This window comes from Megalobrama amblycephala, linkage group LG10, assembly GCF_018812025.1.
Source record: "Megalobrama amblycephala isolate DHTTF-2021 linkage group LG10, ASM1881202v1, whole genome shotgun sequence".
In the NCBI taxonomy this organism is placed as follows: domain Eukaryota; kingdom Metazoa; phylum Chordata; class Actinopteri; order Cypriniformes; family Xenocyprididae; genus Megalobrama; species Megalobrama amblycephala.
Window position 1 is genome coordinate 23,726,187 of NC_063053.1, and position 22,420 is coordinate 23,748,606.

The 22,420-nt window shown below is 38.5% G+C and overlaps 1 protein-coding gene across 6 annotated transcripts in view; it reads right to left on the minus strand.

The window, feature by feature from the left end:
• Nucleotides 1-22,420, minus strand: part of meis1b (Meis homeobox 1 b) — a 139,524-nt gene that overhangs the window by 97,794 nt on the left and 19,310 nt on the right. The gene's annotated exons all lie outside the window — the stretch shown is intronic.

Sequence of the window (22,420 nt, forward strand, 5' to 3'; positions counted from 1 at the left end):
AATGGCATCTCTGGTGGCTTTTTTCCCAAACCCCAAAGCAGCTTGTAGCCACGGCCGCCTTATTCATCTCTAGCATCCGAGCCTTCCACGAAAGGAGGTTTTCATCTCTCCTAATAGATAATATTCCCGATATATAAGCCTGTGGAGATTTTTCCAGAGCCTGAGAGACATATGGGGAAATATCTATCGGTCTGATCGATGCACCATACTTTAGCCTTGGACGGCGGGCCGCGCCGAGTTATTTTTGGCAGGAGGAGCTTCTGTTTTCGTACGTTTAATAGGCAGCGTATTTAAATGTCATCATGATTTCACTTTTACTACCTCGTCCGAACTTCCTCTTCCATAAATCCCAGGGTCAGTCCATAATGGAGATGAGTTCATAACTCTCTGCGCGTGTCGCTCTGTTTGCACTTGGTTTTGAGCTTCTTTTGAATGATGCATCTTAGATAAAATGGTGACATGAGAATGAAAATGTATTTTTGTGTAGGTCTTCTCCCCGTTACCCACAGAATCAACTCATCAAGCTACTTCAGAGTGACAATACGGAGTTAAAAACAAGCCGAAATGGTTCAAACTAGTGAGGTAGCATCTATCATGTACAAGTGAATTCACGTCAGTGAGCCAGCATAAATCTGCACTGGAATTGCTTTTCTTCCTGAAGTGGTGTCATGCAATGCCTGGGAAAAAGCCAGTGGCTCATTCATTTGACTGGCCGTGCAACACAATCATGCTAAACAGCTAATCACTCACAGTCTTTTTTTTTTTTTTCTTCAGTCTTAACCACAATAATGTCCTCTGTAAGGCGACAAACAAATTACCAGCAAGTGAGGCGACACAATAAATCCATGTGTTTCTTTTTGTGAGTGTGTGAAGCTCTTTGTGTGCGAGGGAAATGGGGTGTAAGGCACACACAACACACAGCAATTATCTCACAGTGTCCCTGAAGCAGTGTAGCATTACCCTAGACTCCTGAGTTATGCTGTTTAGCTCACTGCTGTGTTCGCCTTTGTTTTAATAGACAAACACAAAGTTTAATTCCTTCTGGGTCAGACAAGAGAACTCAATGAATGGGCTAGACCTTTAAACACACACAAAACGAGGGACTCATTTAGTGTTAATTACTCTTTGTCATTTGCTGTCTATCCAGCAGCGGCGCAGTAAAATGTCAGCGCCGAAATTAGCCTCAGAGCTGAGCAATTTTCGCAGCTAAATTGCCGAATGACTATCGCTCCGTAATAGGTAGCAATCTGCGGTAATATGATGAGATCATTTGGAAAAAGTCAGGGGGACTGATCAAAAGCAGGCATTATCCGCACTGATGTGGTGACCCGGGGAACATGTGGACACAGCTGTAGTGTCATGTGACATGTGGGGGAGCAGGTGCCAGTTGGCAAAGGCGCAAAGGCGGCGAGCGACCGAACAATTACTGTTATTCATAACAGCCGCTACGCACAGAAGACCAAATTCGTTCTTACTTGGAGTTAGATGTACCCTAAGTGTAGAAATACTCTTAATCATCTGTCAGTCCGTGCCTGGCGTGAATACACGCTGCAAGTGCAGCTCATTATTATTCATAATATGAAAAAGATTCTAACATGGAATGTGTGAGTGCAGAACTCTGCTGATTTCCACAGAATTAGAGCTCTCGTCATTCACAAAGTTGACATATTTTGGCTAATTTAATCAGCAACTCTCCGGTCGATTTAACACCTTCTACCTTGTTTAAATCCGTTCCGCAGAATTCCGTAGAATGTTCCGTCTGGGTCTGGTTAGAATTCAAGACAAGGTGGGAAAGAATATTAGACAGAGTATCTGATATCGGCGGTTCAGCGTACAACGCAAGTGTGAGGTGTGTTCGCATAGGGCTTTCTTTGTCTCAGATGTGTGGCCGAGTGAAGTCTCTACATTTTCTTCTAACCCACTTTCTCTTCAAGTAATTGTTATTAAAAGAATAGAAATGGGGTCAGAACTGGAAGCAGTTCTTGCTTCTCGCCCTGCGTGTAATTAACATTTCACAGCGCATATCTCATTACAGAAGACAAGGCCACTTTTACCGAAAAGAGTGTGATGCATTAAGATTTCACCAGGCTATAATCTGACTTGCTATCATTAAAGAATAATGTAAACCTTCAAGTGATTTAATTGGATGTCTATAGAGACATAATAGAGGAGTTAAAGTCTTTGTTTAGTGTTCACTTGAACTGTCTGAATCTCTCTCTGTCTCTTGCTTTTTCACTCACAGCTGAGTGAAGGCCGCAACTAGGACTGTGTGCTATGACGACAGATATATTTATTTAGATATATCGTGTTTTTAAGGCAAAATACATTGTGGAAGTTAGCCATTTATGGTTGTCAAACCATGATTTAACTTTGTGCCGCATCAATAAAGAATTCAAATTCAAAATCTTGCTGGAGGAAATAATAGACTAAAGCGAGACACTTTACACACACCTGAATAAAATCACCTGTTTTGGATTCTGTAAAAACGACGATGTCAAGTCGCGGACACATTTACTGTTGTTCGGCAAATATTTAAGGGCAAAATCCAGTTGCTTCAATAGGAATCCACATGATCGAGAATTTCACATGAGAGTGAAACATCTGACCGCACAGATTTCGCATCGGGTTCAGTTGGTCATGAGAATTTGCCACGTCGATCAACAGAAAGCTGCTTGCTTTGAAAATGACTTCTGAGTGAGCTGTGCTTCATACACCCCTACACTACTGACCACACTGATAAAAGTGATTCTGAAGTACTACAGAAAAAACAAATGATATTTCTACATGAAAAAGTTAGTTCAGGCAAGAATTTAAAAAGTAAATTCTATATTAGTACTCAATTCAAGCTTGTAGAAATTTAAGCAGAAACATCAAAGTTATAAAATTAAGTAAAACCTACTCAATTTTCTGATACTGGTGTTCCCATCATGCACTGGGGCATGAATAATTAAAAAGGTTGCTTTTTTCCGCTGTTTTCCAGTTGTATTTGCAGTGTTTTATCATTGTTTAGTAATTTGCCATTTGTGACATCTGGAGTTAATTTTCTACTCAAAATGACACAATCAAACTCAAAAACGATCCATCGAATGTTACCGTCATTGTGTATTGTGTACCAAGTATTGAGGTCTCTGTGTTCGGGTAGGTACCACGTTACTTCTATTATGTAGATATGTTGTCTACGCAATATCTGCTGTATTATTTACTTAGATGTTTCTAAGTAAAGCACACACTTTAAAAGCATCCTTTAATTGAGTGTTATATTGTGAATTCCATATGTGAAATTTACTTTTAAAAAATCTGTGTGCAAAAACTTGTGAAAGAAAAATTAAAGGGTTAGTTCACCCAAAAATGAAAAATCTGTAATTTATTACTTACCCTCATGCCGTTCCACACCCGTAAGACCTTCGTTAATCTTCGGAACACAAATTAAGATATTTTAGATGAAATCCGATGGCTCTGCGAGGCCTGCATTGGGAGCAATGACACTTCCTCTCTCAAGATCCATAAAGGTACTAAAAACATATTTAAATCGAGTACAGTGGTTCAATATTAATATTATAAAGCGACAAGAATATTTTTGGTGCGCCAAAAAAAAAACTAAATAACCACTTATTTAGTGATGGCCGATTTCAAAAAACTGCTTCAGGAAGCATCGGAGCATAATGAATCAGTGTATCGAATCAGCTGTTCGGAGCACCAAAGTCACGTGATTTCAGCCGTTGGCAGTTTGACACGCGATCTGAATCATGATTCGACACACTGATTCATTTGTGCTCCGATGCTTCATGAAGCAGTGTTTTGAAATCAGCCATCACTAAATAAGTCGTTATTTTGTTTGTTTTTTTGGCGCACCAAAAATATTCTCGCCACTTTAGAATATTAATATTGAACCACTGTACTCACATGCACTGATTTAAATATGTTTTTAGTACCTTTATGGATCTTGAGAGAGGAAATGTCATTGCTCCCTATGAAGGCCTCACTGAGCCATCGGATTTCAACTAAAATATCTTAATTTGTGTTCCGAAGAATAACAAAGGTCTTAGGGGTGTGGAATGGCATGAGGGTACGTAATAAAGAATTTTCATTTTTGGGTGAACTAACCCTTTAAGTACATTTTTTTCAGTGCAGAGCCGTCCTTATGGAGGGGTGACTGCACCAGGCCCCGTGCTTGAGGAGGCACCGCGATAAATGGATGGAGAGGGAACCCTGCTTCCGCTACCTCCCACTAGGCCCTGTGCCATGCTTGGGACAGCCCTGCTACTGACAATAAACAACTGACCATTTTTCCTGAAATTTCGGTGATGTAACCACACCTTTAGACAGTTCGCAGAAAGTGCCGATCAACAGAAAGCTCTTTTTGTACGTTTTTGTACACTTATGGTTATGGTTTTTCTAGTCTAGAATATATAATCTAGATATACCCTTGAAATATTCTGAATCTGTTTCAATTTAAAAAATGTAAATAAAATACCAGAACCAAACATCACTCAGTTCTTGTAAGTGCATTCGTCTTAATGGAAAACTTTAATGAATGTCTCTGGCACTGCAACACCAGTACTGAATCCACAAGTAAAAGATTAAGCATCAAAAGATTCGCTAATGGAAGAGTTACGAATCGTTGAAAATAACACCATTTACCCTGGCATTTGTGGCTCATCCAATCAGATTTTAGAGAACTATCTGAACTATCAGTTACAATATTAGTTACACTGTTTTGAGTCTTTTGTCTTCAACCTAAGTGTAACATAATGTGAAGCTTTTCTGGACTGGGTCCGACTTATTCATTTCTGCATAGCATGGTATTAAATGACTCATATCATTATATAAAATTTTGCTTGTGCCGCCCACCCCTCATCGCAACCATGCTGGTTTGCTTAACCAACAAGCGGTTGGGACCATGATGGGAACTTTAGGCACAACAGCTTGTTTTGAAAGACGTGTATGAGTGAATGGAACCAAACCGTGACGCTCATAAAGCGAGAGACACTCATATGCATCCAATTTCCTACGAACACATAACAATCTCTCACGCGGGGTTAAACGAATCCAGGACTGATCCTTTGCCACAATAAAAGCAAGTCAAGGCTGTTCGAGATTTCCACGTCCATTAAGAGAAAAGCGGCACGGATGGCTCTAAGCGGCGCGTCGGACCGCGCTGGGATCATTTCCATGGCAGGCTGGCAAGGAGGGAAGTGTTGATGGTGGCAGACAGTGAGAGAAGAGACACGGAGATATGTGTCAAATTAGTCATGCCGTCCAGGGGCCTGCGTGGCTTTATCTCAGGACAGTCTCACTCCCACCCCCCACCCAATGCCCTGGGACTCGCGGGGTGAGAGTGCTGTGAATACCTTACATACACACACACATACAGCTTTTGCAGCTGGAATCATGTGCGAGACATTACGATATCGAGCAGAGCATGAAAAGGCACACCGTCTACTACAGCGCCACATTTGAAATGCACACGCCTGTGGTATGTTTTTATTTTCCTCCCAGTCGTTCACACCTCCAGTATGGAAGCAGGTTTGCGAGGAACGTCGAACCCTCACTCAGCCTAAACGAAAGATTGTTGGCAAAACAATAGCTTTTGCCTGTTTCTGTTTTGTTTAACTCTAGGCAACAAGAACAAGACCTTCAGGAGTCATGCCAGATTACCCGCTAACTACATCAGAAAGAGGCTCGTATAAATTAGAGGGAATATTACCAAGAAATAAGCTTCACTGTCTGGAAGATCTGAAAGGTGTCCTTTAGGGAGAAATTAGCGAGATGGCTCTCACACGTCGGAGCCCGTTGTCTGTTTTATTTTGCTCCCTAACGAGCCGTCGTGGCCATACGTGATTGAGATTTTTCATTATTGCCGCACACAGATGGCCATTAGTTAGACGCTACCTCAGCCAGACACGGGCTGTCTTTGTCCTACTGAGAAATACTGCACATGCCGTCTACAGGGGCTCTCAAACATTCAGCCTGCCGCAACGACGGTCTCAAAACATGAGGTGCAGTTCAAAAAAAATATGGATTCCATCCCAATTAACAAACTTTTCTCCTTAAAGAACTCACTTACTTTTTTTTTTTCTTTCTTGGAACCAGCAGGAGTTATATCAAGTGTCCAAAAGCAGAAAGACAGTAAATCAGTGTTGGAGGAAACGACTGTAGCCTGTCAAGCTTCAAGCTAGTGAGAATTTAAAGTAATTCAGCTGCAGTAAATAAAATCTACACTAGTGCAAGCTACCAACAAAAAATATTTAATGACACTGAAGCTAAGAAGGCTAAGAAATCATTTTAAATTGTGCTAAATTAATCAAACTTGAACAGAAGTGTGAAATAATTAAGATATTTGAATGTTTTTTTTTTCAAGTCTTTTATGCTCATTTATTTGATGAAAAATACAGTTAAAATGGGAATATTGAGAATTATTAACACAATTTAACATAACATTTAATATATTTTAAAGTGTAATTTATTCCTGTGATCAAAGCTGAATCATTACTTCAGTCTTCAGTGTCACATGATCCTTCAGAAATCATTCTGATTTGCTGCTCAAGAAATATTTCTTATTATTATCAAATGTTGAAAACTATTTTCTGCTTAGTAATATTGTGGAAAACATAATACACTATCATTGAAACGGTTGAGGAAAATGAATACTTTTATTCAGCAATTAACCACTAATAATAATTAAAAAAAAGATTAATACTTAATAATTGAGCACAAAATGAGCATATATTAATAATTTCCGAAGGATCATGTGACACTTATAAATTGTAACAATATTTCACGATATTACTGTTTTTAATGTATGTTTTTAATGCCTTGCTGAGAATAAATGACTTCTTTCAAAAACAAACAAAAAAAAAAATCTGGGGGTTCAATCGCTTAAAGGCCTTTAAGCATATGCGTAAAAAGGTATTATGTTTCATTTAGCAAGCATGCAACCACTTAGATTATAGATAGAAAATACCATTTACAGCAAATACAGGCAATTTACCAAAGGAAATATATCGTTTTTAAAGCTTTTTAACAGTTATCGAGGTTGAGCCAAAAAACTTAGGACTAGTTCGCCAAAGTTGGCTTTTGAAATAATCTCCAATATTTATTGAACTATTCGATGGACAGTGGCAGTCCTAGAGACAAATTTGCTCAGAATGAGGAATTCTACCATGTGGTATGAATGTTGTGGGCGTGTGGGAATAAACTCACAAAACACCAATTTTTTTTTTTCCGATAAGCCTCCGTTTGTCTGATAGCTGGTCAAACTTCAGTGGCCGATGGTGGACATGTTTTTTGCGATACGTCAATGTCCTCATAGACAATCACAGCACCTCGGACAAAAACACTGCCAATTTTCAAGTCGATCGGACTAACGGTGAAGTAGTTATAGCCGTTTTCAAGTTGCTTTGTTGTTATAGCGCCACCAAGTGGCCAGTCGACACGTCCTTTTTCACGCAACCACAGAATGAGCTTTTGCAAAGGTGTGCTGAGTTTGGTGAAAATATCTCATATCTTCACGAGTTATAGCCATTTTAGTAAAAGTGGCTCTACCCACTTTGAACGTTTTGGCAGCCCCTAGAGACTGTGAATCGAAATTTCAACTTTTTTTTTTTTTTTTTTTTGATAAATATTGACAATCAGACTCTGGAGAATGTCAATGCACTGGTTTGGTTCCAAACAGGCAAAAAGGACTAGGACTAGCTCACAAAAGTAGGTTTTCAAAAAATCCAAAATACTAGAAAATTTCACCAAAAGCGATTTTGTCCAACTTGAGCTAAGGATTCCAATGACATAAGACACTTCAGCCTACGCCTAACGGTTTAGGAGATATGAACTACGTGCTTGAACCCCTTATTATTCCAAACTTTTGAACGGTAGTGTAAATTTGCAATAATGTAACTAAACAACTAGAATACACTTTATATTACTAGAAAACAGCCATGAACTAAAATATGCAGCTATAAATATGTTCCACAGGGACTCAAATTGGTGAATTATTTTTGGAATTTTCCTGTTAGCAAAGCACATTTGATAAAACTACAGCTCACTCAGCAACAAAGTTAAGTGTGTAATACATTGTGGCATTTGCTTGTTTGAAAAAAAGTAATTTGTTACTGCAAAAGCTAGGCTTTTTTTTTTCTTTCTTTCTTTTTTTTACTTCGATAATTGGCTATTGCAAAATGGTCCCCGACTACAATGTCTGTGCAGTTCTGTGTGATGCTTCAAACTGTTGCATGGTGATGCCATATAAATCCTTGGATTAAGCAGTTTTTCCCAACAGAAATTCTTGGAAATCAAGCCATTTATGAAATGATTGGGTTTAAACCAACATATTTTATTTGTATCACTGCCTTTCTTTTTATTCTAACACTTTAGGAGCCAGAATCAAAGTGCCAAATCAAAAGCAGCAGTGTGTGCGTATATAAGCTTAAACCCCAGAGGTCATCTTTAATGATGCCAGCAGTTTAGTGAGGCCAACCCCTTAATTCACACAGGGTCATGAAGCATCAAAGCAATCCATGGTTTGCACAACTGTCAGTAATGAGGATAATGATGTCATTTCATTTTAAAAAACAATTTAGACTACAAATTTAGAGAGATTTCTTGACATTATCATCATGATTTTTGACATCCTGTGTAAATACACATTTAACATGTAACTTTAATAAAGGTTTTAATGCATACAGAACATTCAAAAGGGTAGAATTCGCATTTTCGCAGAGAAAATTCTTGCGATTACTGCGAGACACCGGGTTCTACATGCGCAGATGTGCAGCTTCACTGCTCATATATTTACTGCTCTGGCTCTTTGATAATGTGTTTATGGGCACTGGCAGGCCGGTCGGTTCAGGGCAGGGAAGTACTGCGCTCTCGCTCATACGCACACGTGCACACACACAGATTCGAAGCCTCAAAAATTCAAACTAACATTAAAATTGTTTTACGTGTAAGATCCAGTGAACTCCATTATTTTCCTGCACTATTTGCTTGAATAATTGAAGAAAGAGAGCTGAATTATGGATAAAGTGTACAGTCTGAAAAAGGGGTTCATGTGCAGCCTTGGGCAAAAGCCAGTCCTTAATGATGTCTGGAGTTGGTTGAGGAGAACTCGTTAGCTGGAGAGTAATTTTCCAAAGGATTAAAAAGCATCTTTTAAAGCAGCAGGCTGGGCTCCCAGAATGTCAGGGAAATACCCCCTTCAAAACCAAAGCATTTCACATTTCAGAGGCGAAGGAATTGTTACATTAATTTCTTTTTTGATCTTACAGTGAATTAATCATTTTGTTAATTATTAGTTAAACATAATTATCTTTGGAATTGACGCCTTAATTGCTCTGTTAAATTGTTATTCAACAGTCTCAGTATATGTCAGTTTCCGGCTGTTTTGTCAGTTTCTGTAATTGGTACATAATGATTGAAGCTTATTGACTTGTCAGCCTGAACACTGTTGATGAAGCGTAAGAGACAAAATTAGCAGGTCTTTATTCAATTGCAGCGTGTTTTTAGCCAACTGTCTTGTGGGCTGTGTCTCTTATAAGGAGATTTCAGAGAAATAAAATAAATCATATATACATAACTGATGTACATCTTTTATCTGGACATTCTAAATAATATGCATCCTAAAAAGTTTGGGGTCGATTTTTGAGATTTTTGAAAAAGGTATCTTTGGCTGCATTTGTTTGAACAAAAATACAGTGAAAACCTTAATATTAGTAAATATTATTGCAATTTAAAATAACTGTTATATATTTTAATATATTTTGGAATGTAATTTATACCTCTGATGACAATGCTGAATTTTCAGCATCATTACTCCAGTCTTCAGTGACACATGACCCTTCAGAAAGCTTTCTAATATGTTGATTTGCTGCAATATCCTAGTAATATGCATGCTAAGCAACTAGTTAATAGTGAGAATTGGACCCTAAACTAAAATATAACCATATATATATATATATATATATATATATATATATATATATATATATATATAGTTTTAAAGCAGAACTCAAGGCTGAGGGAAAAACTTTTAAAGAGTGTCATTTCTGCACCACTAGCCACAGAATTGTACAGGGCTCTGTAAGAAAAAGTGTCATTGTTAAAGTTTAAAGTTTGAAGATTTACACAGCCGGTCTGTGGAGGTGACGTTTCCACACGGCAGCATATAAACAACCTTGCCGAGTCAGTGGGGAGTCTTCCTGCAGTTAGAAAGCCATGAGAGAAAGCAATTACACACATTTGTCTAATTATCCAATCATAAAGTCATTATCGGTTTGGCACCTTATTAACATGCCTTGGCTAACACGCAGTCGCTCATTTGGCCCACACTGTGGACTAAAGTTAGATAGCTGATAATAATCACCCCTGTCAGACTAGTCATTAGCCCTGAGCTGCTCACTAAATACAGGCTCACTTGCAGCTACCTACCACACTAAAGTTAACTTCACGACCTTGAACCCACCAGTCAGGAACTATTCAAACTTTAGCACTAATAATGTACAGTGTTGGGGAGTCGCTAACTAAAATTAGCAATGCTGGTAACTTACATTTTTCAGTAGTGTGACAGTAACTCAGCTGTTTTCAAAGCACTGTCACTTTTCCAGTAACAAGCTACTATAGCGCATGTAGGTTTACATTCGAGCAAACTGACATAATAATCAAATGTTCTCCTTAAATGTCCTCAAAAACTCCTTTTCTAAACTTTGAATTATTTTGTAGCAAAATATTTAGTACTTTAGTAATGCATTAATTTAGATATTATACCAGATTACTACAGGAACAGTTGCAAAATAATAATAATAATTTGTATAATCTGACTCTCTCTGAAGCTCTGCGCAATTATAAGAATTCTCTTATGCTCATTAAACCTTATTTATATATCAAAACAGTCATATTGTGAAATATTACTACAATTCTATTTGAATATATATTAAACTGTAATTTATTAGTCTCATAGTCTTCAATGTCACATGATCCTTCAAAAATCATTCTAATATGCTGATTTGCTGCTCAAGTAACACTTATTATCAACATTGAAAACAGTTGTGCTTCTTAATAATTTTGTGGAATGTGAGATTTTTTTCAGGATTATTTAATAAAGTTAAAAATATTCAGAATTTCAAGTTTATTTGAAATAGAATTTTTAAATATGTTAATTTGTTTAAAAAAAAATTATTAAAAAATAATAAAAAAGTACATTGCCACCCTAGTTTCAATGTGATTAACGGCTTGTTTTTAGCTTGACTGTACATTTTAAATTACGAGTTGTACATTTTCAGAGTAGTTTTCCCAATATTGGGAATGTACACATCTTTCTTACTGAGATTTAGGCTACAGTATATGTAACAGTGAGACACCGTTGGGAAGCACTGGGAAATGAGAGAAAAAGGTAAAAGGAAAAAGAGAAGGAGAGTGTCATCTCAGCACATTCATAATTGATAAGTCCAGAATCCCAGAGGGCGCGTGATGCAACAGAAGTTCCAGATTGTTCTCTTCATCCACTCTCTGCCAGTCAGAGGGCCGTGCTGAGATAGGAGAGAGCGGGCCGCACATGAGAGCCGCAGCGCACAGATGTTGGTGCATCTGTGTTAACACGGGAAACTGGGCGAACACTGCAAACGCATACGCACGCAACAGCAGGGAGGACTGATGCAGAAGACAAAACTGCTGGACTGCTGATTGTAGGTAAAAAAAAATGACCAAAATTACAAAATCAGATTTTGAGGCATACTGCATTTGCTAAAGGTCACATTGGTACCAAATTATAGGATTTCTACACAGCGTTCTAAAAGTATAATGAACTATATTGATTATTTTTTATTACTTTTATCCAAAGCAACCTACATATTCATCAGTTCACACATTCCTTTAGACCTTGGCGTTGCTAGTGCCATGATCTAATGTTCTAAATGTGTGACACTATTTGGAAGACAATCTTTGGAATGGATTGAAACATGGTAAAAAGTGTTAAACGGAGCTGAGACTCTTACTGATATCTATTAGACTAGTAAAAACATTTACACAAAGTGTGAGTGGAATTTTGTACATTTTTGTTGGCCTGATTATGAGTTTTGCTTAGGATGTTTTAAGATGCATTTACTCTTTGTGCCAACAGAGTCTATTTGACATTAGAGGTCAGCTTGTTTGGTTGCACAGTGTCTACACTGGATGCGACCCGCAAACTTGAGGCTGTCCATGGTGAACGTGATTTCACCAAGTTCAACCTGTTCTTGGATCAAAATCTTTGTTGGTCCTGGAACAACATTCCAATCAATCAATCAGATGAGGGACAAGTTTACAGTTTATGTCAAGTTTAGGCTTACAACCAGGGTTAGGTGCTTCTACATCAGTGTTCTTCACCTATCATTTCCCTCTGATTTTAGGGGTAAGTTCCGGGTAGGGTTAGGAGGTAGGGATAGGACTAATTTTCGAACAAAAATGTTGTTACAGGATTAAAAAAAAAAAAATCACAGTGACCAGCTGTCTACACTGGACACAACAAAGTGACTGTTGTAAATCCATTTGTTCTATCGTGACAGTATGAGGACCACGGGGAAGCCAGAGGGTAGGAGAAGCCCAGTGGAGCCAAAGGGGTGGAGGGTCGAGGTGCAGCCAGAGACCCTGACGACTGAGCGAGGCTGATCCGGAGGGACGAGGGAGCCCGGAGGAGTCCCAGGGCTGGCGGACCGGCAGAGTTGAGGAAGTGTAGGGCCGGGGCGGAGCCAACGGGCTGACAGGCCGAGGTGGAGAAATGGGCCTGGAGGCCTGATGTGAAGCTGGGGACTCAACCTAAAGTCAAGGGTGGGCCCGAGGTGGAGCCGGAGAGCCGCATGGAGTAAGCAGCGGGGGTAGAGCCGAGGAGCAGGACAACACAAGTGGAGATGTGACCAGGAAGTCAGGTGGGACATCAAAGGAGGAAGATTTCCGAATGGGACCAGAGCATCCAGATGGCCGGACCAGAGCGGCATGGAAGGCGAAGAGTCAAAAGTTGGGGACTTGGGAGGGAATTTGTGGACCACAGACCTATCAGGCAGTAGTCCGCTCTGACATGGACTGGGCAGCTTATGTGAACGTCTTTAAAAAAAAAATTCTGGAAAGGTTTAGTCACCGGAACAATCGGAATGCAGTTAAACAACAGTATAATTCATTAAAAGCACTGTATTCTATCCCTCATAGCCTTGTTTTCATTCCTGTCAAAAATTAAATATGGAGTTACCCTGACTAGGTCTACTGGTCTAGTATATGCTTCATATGAACTTTGGTGTGGTTTGCATTTGGCCAACCCAGGCTTACTGGTTGCCTCTACCAACATTTTTGTAAAACTTCAAAAACGTGCCTTTATATATAATTCACTGTTGTTTACAGCTGTAATGAACACTAGTGGCAGGAAAACACCAACCACTATTACTACTTTTCACACAAATTATGATTACATGCGCAGATTATCGATTAATAAAGACTTGTCATGTGGTTTTAGCGCCACTCATTGGACATTTTACTCTGAAAGCATCACAAAACGTGCAAGAAGCAAGGTAATATAATTTTGCTGAAATGTCACTACATGCACATTTTTCCAATGAGCCTAGGTTGAATTTGGCTTAATTTAGTTACTGATGCTGTTGACATATAATTTGCCTTTTTATGACCCCGGTCAGACATATGGTATAGTATAATGCATTTCTCATAGCTGCTGGTCTCTGAATAAAAAAATAAAAAAATAAAAAAAACTTGGAATCAAACTTGGGTTTAAGTAGGAAAACAGCCTTAAAACATGCACCGAATGATTGAAAATCAGAAGCCCTTGAAACCGCAACAGCAGAAGACAGATGAGGGCTAAAATGAATGAAAAATCAACTCTACAATTACAATTAAACTGTACATCTGTCATTTGCTAAGCATTATTCACACTGCTGCCTCGTGACGGCATTGTATTGGCTGTGTGACATCCTCCCCAAAACATTTGTCTACAGTGCCAGCTTTATAAAATCTTCATTATAAGAGTCTGACACAGATGAAGGTGACTGTAGATAATGGGGCTTTATTCCGCACAGCACAGTCAAGGTATAGACAGACAATCAGTTTGTCTCTATAAAGACACACAGCTGTGTTTCCACACATTCAAAGCACCAGTATTCAACAGAGGCCAATAAAGGACTCCTTTGTTTTAGCTGGCATGAATCGACTAAGCTCTGATTGTCGTTTTATCTTCGTAAGGTTTGTCTCATTTAGAAGAGCTTTTTGTTTTGTTTTCTCAGTCTGAGACTGATTTTCCTGTGAGGAACAATAGTGAGCTTTCTTTGTTTTAAACCAAGAATGTCTGAAGGCCTAATATCTATACGTGACAACTCAATAAGGAAGGAATAAAAGACAGAGTTTCATGTTGTTGCTTTGAATGCTTTGAACCTTAAGAATGGAACTTTCTAAAGATGGAGATGCATTTAATGGAACTTTTGGGTGACATAAAAAAAAAGTGTCATCCATTGACAAAATTACTTATTTGTTAATTTGAATATTTATCTGCCTGCCAGTTGTCAGTTAGGATCAACCTCAGACAGTACGCCCACAGAGCGTTCATAGATCACCTGACATGCAAAAAGGCTGAAAATTTCTTTGAAACTGAGCCAGAAAAATCAAATTAAAAAAAATGCAACTTTTAGTTGATGCAAAAAAAAAGTGGTGTCATCATCAGTCAAGATTCTAAAATGGACTGTCTGACCCACACTGTCAGAAGTTTAAAGGTGATGATACACGGAGCAACTTTTTGAGCAATGTTGCCGTCAATGGGCAACCTGGTGAGACACAGGGCAACTAATTACGGCAACGGACAGTTGGCAGCAACCAATCAGATAGGACCAAATCTATTACCAAACCAATAAATACTTTATTATAAACACTTGTTAGGCACTTTATTTCAACTTGTCAATATTTTCTTAATTTTTATTAAATATAAATGCCTTTCCAATCTGATTTGTGATAGAAAAAGGAAGAAGAATGAGTTTGGCAAAAGGCGGAACCAGAGTCGATCGCATCAAAAGCTACTTTCACGTGCCATACGCCCTACAGACGTTAAACAAATCGCACCTTTTTAGTATTTAACTGAAAATATTTAATGGCTAAATTACAGCCTGCACACATTAAATTGGACACTTGTTGGTATTTTAAGCATTAAATGAGATAAAATCCCTGTTTTGGGTTGACTAATGACAACTTACCAGTGTAAAAAGATATAAGTTCACTCTCCTTTTTTTCGCTCCACTGCTGCTGATGTTTGAATTTTTTCTGAAATCTCCAACCCAGTAACGTGATCGGCTGCTAGCATTCTGATTGGAGGCAAACTGCCCACGACCGATCTAAAGTATCCAGATAGAAATTTGTTTCTCGTTCTCAATGGGAAAGTGCACAAGCAACATTGCCTGGCAACATTGCTCAAAAAGTTGTCCCATATATCGTCACCTTAAGATCCAGTCTGATTTATGCAATTTCCAGAGGATGGTGTGCACAGATTTCAAAGTCATTCTCAGGCTCTATACTAGGGCTGGGCGGTATGATGATTTTGCTAAATCGTGTATATCGCGGTATGTAAATATATAGCACTACTGACACTTCAGAGTGATGAAATGCATGACAAAGAATGTAAAGAGTGGGACGTGATTGATGTTAAAAGGAGTTATAAAGTGCAATATAACCTGAAAAGGAGCTCTGTGAACATCTTGTTGTGCTTGAATGCCCATCAGGTGGAGTATTCATGTAAACACAGCTGGTTATGTCTCAAGAGAAAGTAGAGAGTTGGGTGTAAACCGGATGTGTATCAGTATAATGGATCTGTGCGTTTGGTCTTAAAGTGACAGCAACCTAAAATACCTACCTGCTGTGTTGTTAATGTGAATCAAACAAAAGAGAAATTTACTGAAACTTACTGCTCTTGACTGAATAACTTTTTTTTTTTTTTTTAGCTCTAATAAGAAAATATTTATATTTAATTCATACAGTGAAGACAATATTTTATTTTTACATTTGATTATTAAATTTCTGTACTAATTAACATGTTAAATAAACCTGTTGTACCTGAAAAACTTAATTTGTTTAAATCATATTTTTGTTATATCGTATTTGTACAATTGCTTGTAATTTGCTTATTTTTTCTTATTTTTAATAACAGAAATGAGATAAAATAACACAAAATAACTATATATTGTGATATATATTGTTATTGTGAAATAAAATGTCTCATATCGTAAAATAAGAATTTGGTCATATCGCCCACCTCTACTGTATACAAGGAAGAACTAGTTGCAAACGTATCAAATTATTTAAAGATATTTGAGATTGTTTTCGAGAGACTTAATATTATAAATACAGTGGGTATGGAAAGTATTCAGACCCCCTTAAATTTTTCACTCTTTGTTATATTGCAGCCATTTGCTAAAATCATTTAAGTTCCTTTTTTTCCTCATTAATGTACACACAGCACCCCATATTGACAGAAAAACACAGAATTGTTGACATTTTTGCAGATTTATTAAAAAAGAAAAACTGAAACATAACATGGTCCTAAGTATTCAGACCCTTTGCTGTGACACTCATATATTTAACTCAGGTGCTGTCCATGTCTTCTGATCATCCTTGAGATGGTTCTACACCTTCATTTGAGTCCAGCTGTGTTTGATTATACTGATTGGACTTGATTAGGAAAGCCACACACCTGTCTATATAAGACCTTACAGCTCACAGTGCATGTCAGAGCAAATGAGAATCATGAGGTCAAAGGAACTGCCTGAAGAGCTCAAAGACAGAATCGTGGCAAAGCACAGATCTGGCCAAGGTTACAGAAAAAATTCTGCTGCACTTAAGTTTCCTAAGAGCACAGTGGCCTCCATAATCCTTAAATGGAAGACGTTTGGGACGACCAGAACCCTTCCTAGAGCTGGCCGTCCGGCCAAACTGAGCTATCGGGGGAGAAGAGCCTAGGTGAGAGAGGTAAAGAAGAACCCAAAGATCACTGTGGCTGAGCTCCAGAGATGCAGTCGGGAGATGGGAGAAAGTTGTAGAAAGTCAACCATCACTGCAGCCCTCAATTAGTCGGGGCTTTATGGCAGAGTGGCCCGACGGAAGCCTCTCCTCAGTGCAAGACACAAGAAAGCATGAAAGCCCAACTGAAGAACTCCAAGATGGTGAGAAATAAGATTCTCTGGTCTGATGAGACCAAGATAGAACTTTTTGGCCTTAATTCTAAGCGGTATGTGTGGAGAAAACCAGGCACTGCTCATCACCTGTCCAATACAGTCCCAACAGTGAAGCATGGTGGTGGCAGCATCATGCTGTGGGGACGTTTTTCAGCTGCAGGGACAGGACGACTGGTTGCAATCGAGGGAAAGATTAATGCGGCCAAGTACAGGGATATCCTGGACGAAAACCTTCTCCAGAGTGCTCAGGACCTCAGACTGGGCCAAAGGTTTACCTTCCAACAAGACAATGACCCTAAGCACACAGCTAAAATAATGAAGGAGTGGCTTCACAACAACTCCGTGACTGTTCTTGAATGGCCCAGCCAGAGCCCTGACTTAAACCCAATTGAGCATCTCTGGAGAGACCTAAAAATGACTGTCCACCAACGTTTACCATCCAACCTGACAGAACTGGAGAGGATCTGCAAGGAGGGATGGCAAAGGATCCCAAAATCCAGGTGTGAAAAACTTGTTGCATCTTTCCCAAAAAGACTCAAGGCTGTATTAGATCAAAAGGGTGCTTCTACTAAATACTGAGCAAAGGGTCTGAATACTTAGGACCATGTGATATTTCAGTTTTTCTTTTTTAATAAATCTGCAAAAATGTCAACAATTCTGTGTTTTTCTGTCAATATGGGGTGCTGTGTGTACATTAATGAGGAAAAAAATGAACTTAAATGATTTATGCAATATAACAAAGAGTGAAAAATTTAAGGGGGTCTGAATACTTTCCGTACCCACAGTAAATATTTAGTCTTGCACTATTTGAGCACCAGCATTAAATCTGATTAACTTTGCTGCTTATTCTGGTCAAGAAGCACTACCCAGTTGTGCAAACAGGAAAGTTAAAATGCAACAAATAAATGCTGAGTATCTTTCAAAGATTTGTTACCAATAACCCATCAAACTTTGTTCCTCAAAAGCACTCACTGCAGCAGCCTGGGACACTTTAAATAACCTTGTTGCCAGCAAAACACCTGCAAGTGCATGCTGACTCCTGGAAGTTGCGTAAAGCCATCCAATTTGATTGGAACTGTTGATTTTCAGCCAGAATTTGCTAGTTTTGTGGGCAGTATCTATCAGAAAATCAGAGAGTGTGCCATCTGAGGCTGAGGATGCATGAGACAAATTGTCGATAAATATAAATAAACCCTAATAGTGCAATGAAGTGAGTGTTCTGTCAGTAAAGATGTTCTCTGAGATGACTAAGAGAGCACACACACACCTCGCACATTTCCAACGTCCGTGTGCACCACATTCACTCCCTTTTCACGTCACTTTCAGGTCATAATGTGACATGACACCAGTGTGCTGTGTGGCCGGCTAGCCAAACCTGAGCGTTTAACTTCAATGAATCTCATTTGCTCCTGGCTGCTCACTTACGCTGACAGACGCTGGCACCGTCAGCCTCCATCAGCCATCAGTAGAGGAACATGTTCTCAAGCTTGACTGTTATCTCTCACACCTCTGTCCGGACTCGCATCGAGCCTCAGACCAGCTCGAGGGCTCACTCAGTGTTGGGCAACGCTAGCCGGTTGTGAGGTCTTACTTAAATGGAGATCTGAAGATCACACCAGGTGTTTAGTAACTTCTAATCAAAACCATCAGAAATACAATTGAGAGTGTTCACCCTTTGATAGCGTTTTACGTCTGGGAGACGTTCAGATCATGTCTTTATGACGTCCGTAAGTTCAGACCCACTTTTGTACATCTGCTAGATGTGCAATACAGGTTCAATATTTGAATGTCTGACTAGGACCCCTTTTGGACATCTGTGGACATGCAAAAAAGGTTCAATCTGAACGTCTGACTAAATCACCTATTGAATGTTCTTTTGCGTCACTTTTTAATATAATTTTCCACTAAGACAGAAAGCGTAACATCAGTGTGTGATTTACAAAGCTTTTGATCAATTTAAACGTGCGTTCACACGAGGGGCATTATTGCCTTATGACGCAGGGACGTAAACGTGATGGCAAAGACAGAAGATATTCTGTACATTACCAAAGACTGAAGATACCGATAGATCCTTTATGTAATGTATTTAATTCAGCTGTACGTTGAGGACATTTGAAAAAGCCTGCACAGGATGGGACCCTATATAGGAACAGCCTTCGACACTTCAACCATTTCAAATTCAACCCAAAATTCAAATCTCGAATAATCTGCCAGACGCGGATGGGTGCAAAGGAAAAGGTAAGAATTATAAATGTATTTTTATTTGTCGTTTTGCCAGATAAATGAATTAAATTGATCTATTTTACTTATTTAAGTTCGTTGCTTAACACATAACATCACAATAATATATTTTATATTTTTTAAGCTTTATCTTGTGTTCTTGGCGCTCGCGTGAGCCTGTGAAAGGCCGCCTAAAAAAATATAATTCACGGAATACTAAATTTCAGTCTGGTGTCATTTTCTGAACATTTGTTCACCACTGGGGCCGAAATGAGCATTTTTAAAGTTATATTTTTATTTATAATCGTTTATATTTGAAATGTGTTTCAGGGCAGTTTGTGAAGACGTTGTGACAACCTGGACAAAAGTCAGTTCCATTTCCACCTGCCAGACTCCCTATACTGACCCAACTAAACCAAACTGTTTGTCTTTACTTATTTATCCTCTGTATTTTGAGTTGTTTCTTTTATATTCATGATTTTCTGACAAACACACACTGTCTTTGAGTTACTGTGCAATTACAAATGGAAATTACATTGAATTTAATTACGTTTAATTACGTTTTAATTTAATGCATGCTGAGAGTATTTATTTTGTCCAGAAACAGTATAAACAATGTCCAAATGAGACTTTATAAGACATTGAAAATACATCCACAACGTTCACTATTATGTTACTTGGACGTCAATTGTGAACGCTAAAAAGTCGTCTAAAAAAGGCGTCACAAAAACGTTCATTCTGGCTCCTCAGTGGATGTCTTTTGAACGTTCACTATTTTTGTCACTTGGACGTCAATACTGAACAGTGAAAAGATGTCGCAAAAACGTTCATTCTGGCTCCTCAGTGGACGTCTTTTGAACATTCGACAAAGACGTTAAATTGACGTCTTTTGGATGTGTCTGTGTTTAGTGGGATGATTCAGCCTCAATAATTGCCCAGCAAGAAATATAGCAGTGCTTTACAACTAGGTCAGGAAGAGCTAAATAAATTTTCAATGCATCTAAACCAATAACATGTTTATTAGATCCAATACATGCTAAACTACTGAAAGAGTTGTTACCTGTAGCAGAAGAGCCACTTCTCAATATTACTAACTCGTCTCTATCTCTAGGTGATGTCCCAAGACCGTTCAAGCTGGCAGTTATTAAGCCTCTCATTAAGAAACCACAACTAGATCCAAATGAATTAGCAAATTACAGACCCATTTCAAATCTTCCATTTATGTCTAAAATACTAGAAAAAGTTGTGCCTGCTGAATTATATCTATGATATCTATGAAAAGATTACTTACTTCTATCTTCTGACCAAGGCTGTATCTCAATACTAGTTTTATTTGATCTTAGTGCTGTATTCAACAATATATATCATAACATACTCTTAGATCGACTACAAAATTACACTGGTATTCAGAGACAAGCTTTAAGGTGGCTTAGATAATACGTATCAGACTGTTACCATTTTGTCTATTTAAATGGGGGAAAAAACCTCTGATAACATCAGTAAATTACGGAGTGCCTCAAGGATCTGTATTAGGCCCTCTCTTATTTTCAATATATATGCTGCTTGGCAATATTGTAAGAAAACACCGAATTAGTTTCCACTGTTATGCCGATGATGCTCAGTTATATATTTCATCACGACCAGATGAAATCTCTAAACTATCCAAGTTGACAGAGTGTGTTAAAGATATAAAATATTGGATGACCAGTCATTTCTTCTATTAAATTCAGATATGACTGAGGTATTACTTACTGGACCAAAAACCTGTGCATAGAATCTCTTAGAATACAATTTGCATTTAGAAGGATGTACTATTACTTCATCCTGGGCAGAGTTTCCCAAAAGCATCGTAAGCCTAAGTTGATGGTGGCAATGGAGCTACGATCAACTTAAGCTTACGATGCTACGATGCAAAAACAGCTTTCTTCCACCTCAGAAACATCGCTAGGCTGCGGAACATGTTATCTGTGTCTGATGCAGAAAAGTCAGTTCATGCACTCATGATGTCTAGACTAGATTACTGTAATGCATTATTAGCTGGTTGTCCTGCATCCTCAGTAAACAAGCTAAAGTTAGTCCAAAATGCAGCAGCTAGAGTTCTTACCAGGTCAAGAAAATATGATCATATAACACCAATTTTATCATCTCTACACTGGTTACCTATTAAGTTCTGTATCGATTACAAAGTATTGCTACTGACCTATAAGGCCCTAAATGGTTTAGCTACTGTGTACTTAACTGATCTTCTATCGCCCTACAATCCATCATGCTCTTTAAGGTCACAAAACTCTAGACTTTTTGTAGTACCTAGGATATCTAAGTCCACTAAAGGAGGGAGAGCGTTTTCACATTTGTCTCCTAAACTCTGGAATAGTCTTCTTGATGATGTTTGGGGCTCAGAGACACTATCCCAGTTTAAATCTAGATTAAAGACATCTCTTTATCCAAGCATTCACATACCGTAATACATCTTATAACCTTGTACTCCTATATCATGTCAAATGCACATGATTATATTTGCTTGAAATGTTATGAACAGCAGCTATGCTAATTACTTTCCATTCGCTATTTTGTATTATCTCGGGATGCTGTCAGATTTATGTCATCATTATAACAATCCACTTTGCTGTAGCTCTCAAATCTCATTTGCAGCTGCGTTCTTCACACTTGCCATGTCATGACTGGTCACCTGACACCTGGAAGTCAGGGAACCAAAAATGCATTTTGGTGTCAAAACATCAAAAGCTTGAATGATAAACAAAAGCACAAATGTTATTTCAGAGCTTCAGCAGAGAGGAGGATTGTTGAATGAATAACAAAAAATGTTGTTCTGCTCATCACACAAAGCTGTTGTATGACTTTAGAAGACGACATGGGATACAGTGCATTAATCATATGAACTACTTTTATGATTAGCTTGACACGATGAATCTCCAGCCACTGTCCTTGTATAGAACAGAGCAGCATGGACATTCTGCCCAACATCTCAAGATGAGGGTGAGTAAATAATGAGAAAGGTTGGG